Below are 11,275 nucleotides of genomic sequence, written 5' to 3' on the forward strand. Positions count from 1 at the left end.
CCAGTCTGGGTCTTTGTTATCATCTGTACCTATTGTCTTCTACTTAACACGAGGCTATTATTATTTCTACTGTCTGGTTTTGTCCCCCATTCCAACCCAGTGCCTCATCCTCTCGGCTGAAAAAGTTCTCATTGCTTTTAATATTCCCCTGTTCACTGGATTCATGCATCAGAAGTGATAATGTCCTGAGATATGATACCATCAATGAGTGTCTTTAATTTGTCTCTGCACTCTATTTCTTTTCTTCTTTTTCATAAGTTACTCATTTTTTTTTCCTTTTATTTTCTGCCTCTCTCTCATCTGGCAAGGCTGGCAGTCAAATATCTCTCCTCTTGTTTCGAATTTTATGTGTATGGACATGTGAGCTGTGTTGACCATTAAGAGACCTTTCTTCCATTGGGAACATCACTTGATCCAAGGATGGGAAAATGGGTTAAGAAAGGCCTCAATATTTTGTAAGAGATTGATATAGTTGCTAGAGAGAGAGTTTTTTCCCTTCCTTCTGAGATCATGAGCAGTAAAGGCATTTAAATCTGGAGATGCTAATGGCCAAGAAGTGGACAAAAAATGGGTACCTGATAACATCTTTTGAACATTTCCACTAAGATTTTTTTTGCTGTTGCTGTCAATAAATATTCAACAAATTTGACCTGATTTTCTTTTACTTGCAAGGGAAGTAGTCTAGACCAAGGGCTACAAACTATGGTCTCACCATCTCTTTTTGTAAATTGTTTATTGAATCACAGTTATATCCATTTGTTTACATAGTATCTGTATTTTTTTTTCCCACTACAAAGGCAGAGTTGAATAGATATGACAAAGATTATATGGCCTGCAAAGCCTAAAATATTTACTATATGGCCCTTTACAAAAAATATTTGCCAGCTTTTGACTGCTTTTGAAATAGACTTTCCTAAAGGAACTTTTTATTTTTAAACAATTTAAAGGTTTTCAAATAGAAGTTTTTTTTTTTTTTTCCTTTTTCCATAAGCACTGTGTCTTTTCTGAAGTGGATAACCACAAACAGACAAAAAGCTATGGCTGCTTTTTTGAAATGGGTCTGCCACCAGAACACAGGTGTTGTACAAACCACTCTAAACCTAAACCAAAATGGGAAAGGGAAAAACTCACATCAACTTTGTCTTCATTGGACGCGTAGACTCGGGAAGTCTGCCATCACTGGTTATCTGATCTACAAATGTGGTGGGATTCACAAAAAAACTATTGAAAAATTTAAGAAGGAGTCTGCTGAGAGGGAAAGGGCTCCACCAAGTATGCCTGAATCTTGGATAAACTGAGAGCTGAACGTGGACATAGTATCACCATGGATATCTTGCCGTGGAAATTCGAGACCAGCAGGTATTATGTCACCATTTTTATAAAAAACATGATTACAGGCACATCTTGGGCTGACTGTGTTGTCCTGATTGTTGCTGCTGGTGTTGGTGAATTTGAAGCAGGTATCTCCAAAAATGGGCAGACCTGTGAGCATGCCCCTCTGGCTTATACATTGGGTGCAAAACAACTAACTGTTGGTGTTAACAAAATGGATTCTGCTGAGCCACCCTACAGCTAGAAGAGATATGAGAAAATCGTTAAGGAAGTCAAGGCCTACATTAAAAAAAATAGGCTACAACCCTGACACAGTAGCATTTGTGCCAGTTTCTGGTTGGAATGGTGACTACATGCTAGAGCCAAGTGCTAACGTGCCTTGGATGAAGGGATGGAAAGTCACCCGTAAAGATGGGAATGCCAGTGGAACCACACTGCTTGAAGCTCTGGATTGCATTCTTAAACCATCTTGTCCAACCGACAAGCCCTTGCATCTACCCCTCCAGGACATCTGTAAAATTGATGGTAGTGGTACTGTCCCTGTGGGCTGAGTGGAGACTGGTGTTCTCAAACCTGGCGTGGTGGTGACCTTTGCTCCAGTCAGTGTTACAACTGAAGTAAAGTCTGTTGAAATGCACCATGAAGCTTTGAGTGAGGCTCTTCCTGGGGACAATGTGGGCTTCAGTGTCAAGAATGTATCTGTCAAAGATGTTTGTTGTGGTAATGTGGCTGGTGACAGCAAAAATGACCCACCAATGAATGGAAGCAGCTGGCTTCATGGCTCAGGTGATTATCCTGAACCATCCAAGCCAGATCAGTACTGGAGAGGCACCTGTGCTGGATTGTTACGTAGCTCACATTGCTTGCAAGTTTGCTGAGCTGAAGGAGAAGATAGACCATCGTTCTGGAAAAAAGCTGGAAGATGGTCCCAAGTTCTTGAAATCTGGTGATGCTGCTATTGTTGATATGGTTCCAGGCAAGCCTATGTGTGTTGAGAGCTTCTCTGAGTATCCTCCTCTGGGCTGTTTTGCTGTTTGTGACATGAGACAGACAGTTGCTGTGGGTGTCATCAAAGCAATGGACAAGAAGGCAGCTGGAGCTGGCAAGGTCACTGAGTCTGCCCAGAAAGCTCAGAGGGCTAAATGAATATTATCTCCAATACCTGCCCCCCACCCCCAGTCTTAATCGGTGGTGCAACAGTGGTCTCAGAACTGTTTGTGTCAGTTGGCCATTTAAGTTTAATGGTAAAAGACTGGTTAATGATGACAACGTATTGTAAAACCTTCAGAAGGGAAGGAGAATGTTTTGTGGACTCTGTGTGTGTGTGTGTGTGTGTGTGTGTGTGTGTTTGTGTGGCAGTTTTAAGTTATTAGTTTTTAAAAATCAATACTTTTTAATGAAAACAACTTGATCAAAAATCTGTCACAGAATTTTGAGACCCATTAAAACAAAAGTTTAATGAGAGAAAAAAAAAAAAGCTGTGGCTGAACGTGTGATTCTAAGGATGGTACGAAGCGGTAGGCAATTTTGTACTGTTGGTTTATGCTTGCATATACTCTGTTGATCTCTCAGCTGACTTACATCCATTCACCGTAGGTGTAATCAAGTTAGGTATGCCTTAATAATTCTGTATCTTACAACAGGCATGTACTAGAGGTGCAGTTTATTTTTGAGGCGATAGTGGCCTTCTCCACCTTAAAATTTGTAGAGTCGATTCATAAACTGTAAAAATGCATAATGACTTGACCCACCTCAACTTGTCCAGTATGGGAGCCACTAGCTGTATGTAGCTATTAGCACTTGAAATGAGGCTAGTCTGAAGTGAGATACACCAAAGGCTCAAAGTACACAACCAATTTAGAGTTACCATGAAAAATAAAGGATATGAAATATTGCAGTGATAAGTTTTTAAATATTTATTAAATGTTGAAATGATAATATTTTGGATATATTGAATGAATAAAAATATATTGAAATTATTTTTTACTTTTTTTTTCAAACTTAAAAAATGGATACTAAAAAATTAAATTTACATTTGTGGCTCACATTATATTTTTACTAAACAATGCTGACCCAAAATTACAGAAACACTTAGCATGACTGAAGATTAAAATAAACTCTGATAGAATTTTAAAGTATCTTAAGTATTTTATTTTTGTAAGACAGGCAAAACCATATTTGCTGTTTTTATGCTATTGGAGAATACTAGAGAATAGAAATAATGAATACAAATCATGATGCTGGACATACTATTGGACAAATATATAACTTGTGTTTTTGTTGATAAGATGTGAGTCCATGAAAAAATTACGTGTGTAGGATTAATTATTAGATACTAACAGCTTCTTACTCTCTGTACATGATTTTAACAAATACTCTATGCAGGAAACATAAAGAAACATGCAGAGAGTTTGACAGATACTTTAAAAAAAAATCCTTCTGGGGGCACCTGGGTGGCTGTCAGTTAAACATCTGACTTTGGCTCAGGTCATGATCTCAGGGTCCTGGGATCCAGCCCTGATTCAGGATCCCTGCTCAGTCCCTCTCCCTCTGCCCTTCCCGCTGCTTGTGCTTTCTTTCTCTCTCTCTCTCTCAAATAAATAAAATCTTTAGAAATAAAATAAATGAATCCTTCTGTTCTTTATTCAATAAGTCTAAGTATATACAAATGTCTCAACATTGTAGGTATAATTAAAATAAACTTTTTATTTCATCTAGTTCCAAAGTCTTGTCTTACAAAATTTCTTATGGTGAAAAATATAAATAGAATTTTCCTTCCTATTCATTTTGTATGTTGTCCCAGAATTGATACCTACAAAATAGAGATGATGGTTGAGGGAGAAACTGTTGAGAGATTCCAACCAAATGGCACTCTTTTGGATTTGATTGCTTAATTTATGCTAATTTCTACTTTTAATTTAAATGTACCAATAATGCCTGAAATGAATAGTAATACACTTGCACTTTTCCTTCTAAATGAAGGCAAAAGTCTGGAAAGCATAATGAGTTCAGTACACAGTTTATCTATTCTATTCACATCTCAATGAATTTAGCATATATGTTGTCAGTGTGTCATTTTTGAGAAAGAAAAGGTAGCTGTTGGGATATGAAATTATGGCCTCAAATTCCATATACCTCAGCTTACCAAGTCAATAAGAAAGCGATACTTGTAGCTGCCTTTTGAACCTTTGTGGTTGCAAGAGGTATTTGCCTATTAGAGATGAATAGAAATCAAACAGCCCTTAGAAGGTTTTCCAATCATTTCTGTGCACCATGACTTTTGGTGAACAGATAACATATGGATCATGAAGTATATTTTATTTAAAAATTTAAGAATAGACCCATAACACAGTCTCTATACTTCAGACATTAAGAGATCCCTGGCTAACTGTCAAATGCGTTGTTTTACTTTGATTATATCAGAAGAATAGCATTTGTATTCTGTAAGATTTTTCACTGTTTATATTTTAGTTTATATAATTTAAAATTTGAAATTCTTAGTCAATGCTCACAGAGAATGTATTGAGAAAACTTCATAAATTATATTTATTTTAGATCATAAAATATATATCTAGACATTGATAAAGAATTATAACAAGAATAGATTTTGCAAGTGTGTAGTTAAACTGCAAACACATATTTTTAGAATTTTAGATGTTTTCTTAGTGGGAAATCGAGTAAAAGGATAATACAGGGATCTCTCTGTATTAGTTTTTACAATTGCACATGAACTTAAAATTATCTCAAAATAAAAAATTTAATTAAACTTAGCACTAATAGGAAAGTCCAGCAAGATAAAATGCAAAATCAACAAAGAAAAATCAATAGCTTGCCTATTTACAAATAACCAATTAGAAATATTTCATTTATAATAGCATCAGCAGCAATAAAGTGCTATGGAAGAAATCTATTAAGCAATGTTTAATATTAAGAACTTAGGAAAATATAACACTTTGCTGAATAAATTAAAATAAAACATGAATAAATGGACAAATGATGATCATTTATGAGACTAGAAGTCTCTGTATTATAAATAAATCAATTCTCTCCAATTTATGCTATGAATTCAGTGTGATTCCAAAAAAAAAAAAAAAAAAAAATCCCAAAGCGCTCCCTGCTCAGAGGGGAGTCTGCTTCTCCCTCTCCCCCAGCTTGTGCTCTCTCTCTCTCCCTTTCTCTCAAGTAAATAAAAACTTAAAAAAATAAAATCCCAAAGTGATAAACTGTTAGAACAAAACTACAAACTTTCTAAATACTAAAAGGTATACCATGAGAGAAAGAGAGAGAAGAATAAAATAGATCACATAGTAAAGAATATATATACAAAACACAAATGTACGTATATGTGAAAATGTGTATCTATAAAATAATATGACAGAAGTGAAGCCCAAATATGGGACATATCGATAAATGCAAATGGGCTTATGAAATCGGATCTTCAGGACGTATTAAGTGAGAGAAACAAAGGAAAATAAACTATGCATAGTATGCTATCGCTTATACGCATAGACACATTTGTTTACACTAAAATAAAACAATGGAAGTGTAAACCATAAAATTACAAATATTAATATGGATAAAGTTAGCATTAAGGCGAACAGAGTGGGTAGAAGTTAGAATTCTTAGGCCGTACCATGTTTTGTAGATTTGGAGCCCTTTCTCCAGAGAAGATCTGTAATTATTTTAGGTAATTATAAAACTGTTAAATAAAAAAATAATAAAGCAGATGAGCTTAAATCATTATCTAGTTGGTGACATAACTACGCAAGTAGGAAATATTCTAAAACACTGCAAGGCAGAATGATCTTATCAGACATCATTAGAGAACATACTGAGAAAGAAAGTATGGAAAAAAGTTCCAGTGTTTTCAATTTATCATGATGGTTATTTTGAGATTATTGAGTATATAGTGTTGGATAAAGCGAATGGGTAATTTTTGCTTTAAGGACCAGGAATTTTTGGTATGAGAGAAAGTATATCTAAATATAAGGTCAATAAATCTAGGATTTTGAACTGAAGTTATCAGTATGAACTGAGATACATTTTTGTTATAAAAAAAAAAAAACATTTCTAGCTGTGTCTGCAGCAAGCCTGTAGGAACAATGACCAGCCCAGTAACAATAAATTTTTCTGGTGCCCAGATGGTGCTTTCTAAACATAATTTTCCACTAGAAGGAAATCAGAGCAACTGGGGAAAATAGCAGATTCCAGGTCTGGGTCATTGGTACATTAATTATATTCCAGGAAATGTACAGATTGATTATACAACTTCTTGTTATGTTAGAAGGCAAAAATGATATGAAAGATTAATCTGATCATGTATAAAGAACTAAGGAGATCATGTGACTCGGTTTTTACTGGTCAAAGAAGCCACAGTAATAAATTAAAACACATTATATATATATTATTAACATTTTACTAGTTAATTAATATATTACTCATGCATTCACCCACAGTGACAATTTCCTAGCCAGTTAGGAAATACCATCCAATTTATTCTTCAGTGTTTCTACATCTTTCACACTTAAATTGTCCTAATTTTAATTGAGGGTTACTATATCCTTTTAGTAAAAAGAAAAACATTTAGTAATTTTTTTCAATAATCTGTAACCTGAAATCCTTCAATCTGAATCAAACTGCTTCTCAAATGGGTCTGTTATCTTTATCTTTCTACAGAATAGCTGTATTGTTTTCTCACTGTGATTCTGCGGAACCGTGCAAGCACAGGCATGCAAAACGTTCACTGTGTCCTTTGTGCACGAAGCTACAGGGTCATAGGATGGGACTCTCTTAGGCACCCAAAAAAGCACCCTCCAGGTGGTGCTAGAGCATTTTGCATCCTGAGCTGCAGAAGCAGTTTATCCGGGGACTGCTGTAAAGTGCCAGATAGACAGCTGCTTATACCTAAAGTCTTAAACAATGAAGAGGGAATTAACTCAAGCATCTATCATTATTTAAGAAGCTAGTTGCAGCCTTTGATAACCATAAGAAGATTGCTATAAGCCTGGCTAAATTCCCTAAAAATTTAGAATTAATAGAGTTCTGACTACTTTGGAAAAGGAATCTTGAAGAATATAAACTGAAATCTGATCAAGATTTTCCTAATTTGTTAACTAAACTAGTAAATATGTTGAGTGCCTCTCAGAATTCATGAGAAAATTGGGATAACGCCATTCTTTGAAACCCTTGGTGTCTTAGAAATGAAGAGTTACCACAACAGGGTAACTAACAATATTGTGATATACTTTACAGGCTTTCTTTACAAATGCAAACTTTTAACCAAGAACAATTCCCTGGCTGTACATACAACAATTTCTTTGCTTTGTTAATGGCAAAAGCTGCGTGTGAGGCCCTTTTTTATTGTGAAGACCCATGGTGGTCGTTAGCATGTGCTTTACCTGGCTTCCTAGGACCCAAGTTCACTCTCCATTTTGCTGCTTACTTTAGGATATGTCATCGGGCAAGGGGTCCAGTCTCTTGCAATCGGCTGCTATATTATGAACCTATTATAAAATATTCGACATGCTTTAAAGGTACTGAATCATAACATCTCTTCCATTCAAAAAATGTACGATGTAGGATGATTCTTCTGCAAAGGCCCTTGGTTCTGCTCCTCTGGCAAACTCTCACCATGGGTATGGACTCTCATCTACTGATTTATCCTTCCCTCTTCGTTAGCACGTGAGCTGGCCTAGGCCTCTCCAACGCTGTGAACCATTTGCCCTTCTAAATGCCTCCTGAAAATCTTCAGGAAAATCTGACTCTTGAGTATACCTGAGTCTGAAGGAAGAACCTTGGGCACTTAATCATTTCTCCTCTGATTTCCATGTAAATGACTATGTTTCATAAAATTATATAAGGTCATTTCAGTTAGCAAAAAAATGTATTTCAGGACCTGTTTTTGCCTAATAATTATTTTATGATGTAAAGTAGTAGATGATTATATTTTGACAATATTATTTAATTGATGTTTCAAGAAAAAAAAGATTAGAATTAAGCATAAAGCATTGATGCTCCCAGTTTGGGGGGATTTGGAGGGATTTTTTTTTTTTTTTGCCCATTAATTAATGTCCTTTATGAGCAATATAGTTAGGGAAGCAAATTAATCATCATCTTTAAGAAATTGACATTAAAATATGTCATTTAGAATAAAAATAATTATGATTCTGGAAATTAGTTAGGATAGCTGATATTTTATAAAGAATTTTAGCAGTCATGACCACCACTACTAACTAGAGAAATGTTCAACCAATGAACTATATAACCAATGAAGCACAATGAAGCACCTTTAACCTTGTTAGTTCATAGTCCCTTTGGCCAATCTTTTCCTGAGGGGATAATAGAGTTTCTAAGGACACAGAGAAGCCTCTGTTACAAACAATATTAAGTCCTGATTTAGAGGTGTTCTATTGATAAGAAGTAAAACTAGGTTCAGATACTTGATACTTGTTTCAGATAAATAGGTTTAATCAGCTGGATTCAATCTATGATTAATAACACTTTTTTTTGCAATCTAGAATAAATTTTAGCCAGTGCATTATGTAATATCAAACTTTGAAGAATACCTCTTTCTTCTATTTTTGATTTGCCAGGGTATTGAGATACGAAGGCAAGTATAGTAGTCCTTGGTTTGTTTAGGTAACTCTAGTATGTCTACGTCATGACAAAGTTCAAGTCCTATCCCCAGTGAAGGAAATAGGACTTACGTGTTTGGTACTCCACCTCCTGCAAGCAAGAAGTTCCGAGATTTTTAGTTGTTATTTTGCTCTTCACTAGTTCTTTTTAACGACAAGGAGAGTTCCATACAATGAAAACATAATTGCTGCAATGAATAAAGTTAAGGTTAAATCTTTGGGCATATTCATTTCCTTAGAATAATAATAATTCCCTTAGAATAAACTTTAGGAGCAGAATTATGCGTATTTTAATCAATGAATACAAATGGATGAAGCATGTGCCTGAAAATTTTAGTTAATTTACGTTCCCTCTAGATTGTATGAAGTAACTATTTCCATATACATAGGGTGGGCGTTTTTTGGACATATTTATTTGTATCTGGACAATATACCAGACAATAAATAATAGAGCTTTAGAAAAGCTAGAAGATGTTTTCCTGTTATTAATAATATTTTGCATCTTGGGGAAAAGAGATATGTTGAAGAGTATGTATTGCATTCAGAGGCTGTGCTAATAACCGTAAAGAATTTATATAAAACTAAAGGGGGGGAAAACATCACACATTTTAATAGATTTGCATTATATTGCATCCATGTTGAAAGGGATAGTAGTATGCCTTTGTTTTAAGCTGATACACGAGTACCTTTTGATGGATGAAATAAGCTCTGCTAAATATTATAAGCATGAAATATTGAAAAAAGGTATTTGTGTGCTTCAGAGCTCTGAAAATGAAGAAATTTTATCAGTGGTTATTATCTCATTCAATATGAGGGAAATAAACCAGATATGAGACTATAAATACTGGATTGTGTTAATGTGAAGAACAGCAAAATTAGTGTATTTAATTCTCAGATGTGCAGCTTTGTTATAAACTGCATTTAGTTTTAGTTTGGCTTACTATCCTAGAATATACTTTAATTATTCAGAGCTCAATATTGATGAACTAGAAAATCTTTTTTCTTATCTTAATTTGACATAAATCCGTACTAACCCCACTTTCCAATTTTCATTACATTGAAATAAGTATGGGAGTTGTGTGATGTGAGGCAGTAAAAAGAACACAAGAGTTTGGAATTAGAGAAGTTATTAATTGTCAATCTTATGTGTAAATTGGGTCGATCTTCTATGTAAAACAGCTTATTAATATTTTTTGTCTTACTAAGAGTTGTCTATAAACGAGAGCAGGTAAAGATGTATGATTCTTAGTTGTTGTAAAATTGATGTATAATTCAAGATAGGGTAAATGATGTAAACAAAAGAAATTCAGTGAGCTAATACAGTAAAAGCTGATTTCTTGCTTATGTCACAGACATAAGTCATTGGGTTAGGGGAACATCTATTGGCTCTGCCATCCCCTAGTATGTCAGAATCCTCTGCTGGCTTGGAGACAGAAACAGAGCATGAAAAATTAGTCAAGGGGTTGTTTTAATGAGCTAGGATGGATGTTTCATAAATCACATTCATCTACATCCCATAGCTAATCTCAGTCATATGACCACATAACGCAAATAGACTAGCTGTATGGTCAATAAAAAGAAACAGTTTTGGAGGCCATCTAGCTAGTCTCTGCTCATTGATCCCTAAGTGACCTAAGCCAATTTAATTAACCTAAATAATCTATGCCAATTGACCTAGCTGGTTTAGCTTTTCAGATACTAGGGTTTTCTACTTTTTTAAAAGACAGATGTTAGTAGTAGTCTATAATCATAGTCACAACTGAGTACTACAGGTTTCTATTCCTGTTATTCTCATCTTTGTTTCCCTGTATTTAATATCTCTTCTGTCTATTTTAAGGATTTTATTTACATAAGCAATCTTTAAGAATTTGATTATGATGTGTCCTAGTATTATTTCCTTGTTTTCTTTTGTTTGGGGTTTGTTGAGCTTCTTGGATATGTAGATTTATAGTTTTCATTGAATCTGGACATTTTCGGTTATTATTCCATCAAATGATTTTTCTTTGCCACTGGCTCCTATACTTCTAGGAACACAGTTATGTGTACAGTAGAATGCTTGGTATTACCCAATAGGTCATTGATACCTGCTTTTTTTCCAGTAGTTTTTGTCTCTTTCATTTTGGACATTTTTCTATTACTATATCTTCTAATTCACTTCTCTTACTTCTGCAGTGTCTCAGCTGCTATTAATCCCTTCCAGTTAAATTTTCATTTTAGTTATTAAACTTTGCACCTCAAGAACTCCATTTGGTTCTTCTAAAACATTTTCTACTTAACTCCTCATTATATTGATGTTCTTCTTTAAATAC

General features: G+C 34.6%; 1 pseudogene; it reads left to right on the forward strand.

Annotated features, from left to right (window-relative positions):
* Positions 1 to 939: 939 nt before the first annotated feature.
* Positions 940 to 2,685, forward strand: LOC103656465 (annotated as a pseudogene).
* The last annotated feature ends 8,590 nt before the right edge of the window (positions 2,686 to 11,275 follow it).

The sequence above is a fragment of the Ursus maritimus genome, unplaced genomic scaffold, assembly GCF_017311325.1.
Source record: "Ursus maritimus isolate PB19 unplaced genomic scaffold, ASM1731132v1 scaffold_5, whole genome shotgun sequence".
NCBI classification, from domain to species: Eukaryota; Metazoa; Chordata; class Mammalia; order Carnivora; family Ursidae; genus Ursus; species Ursus maritimus.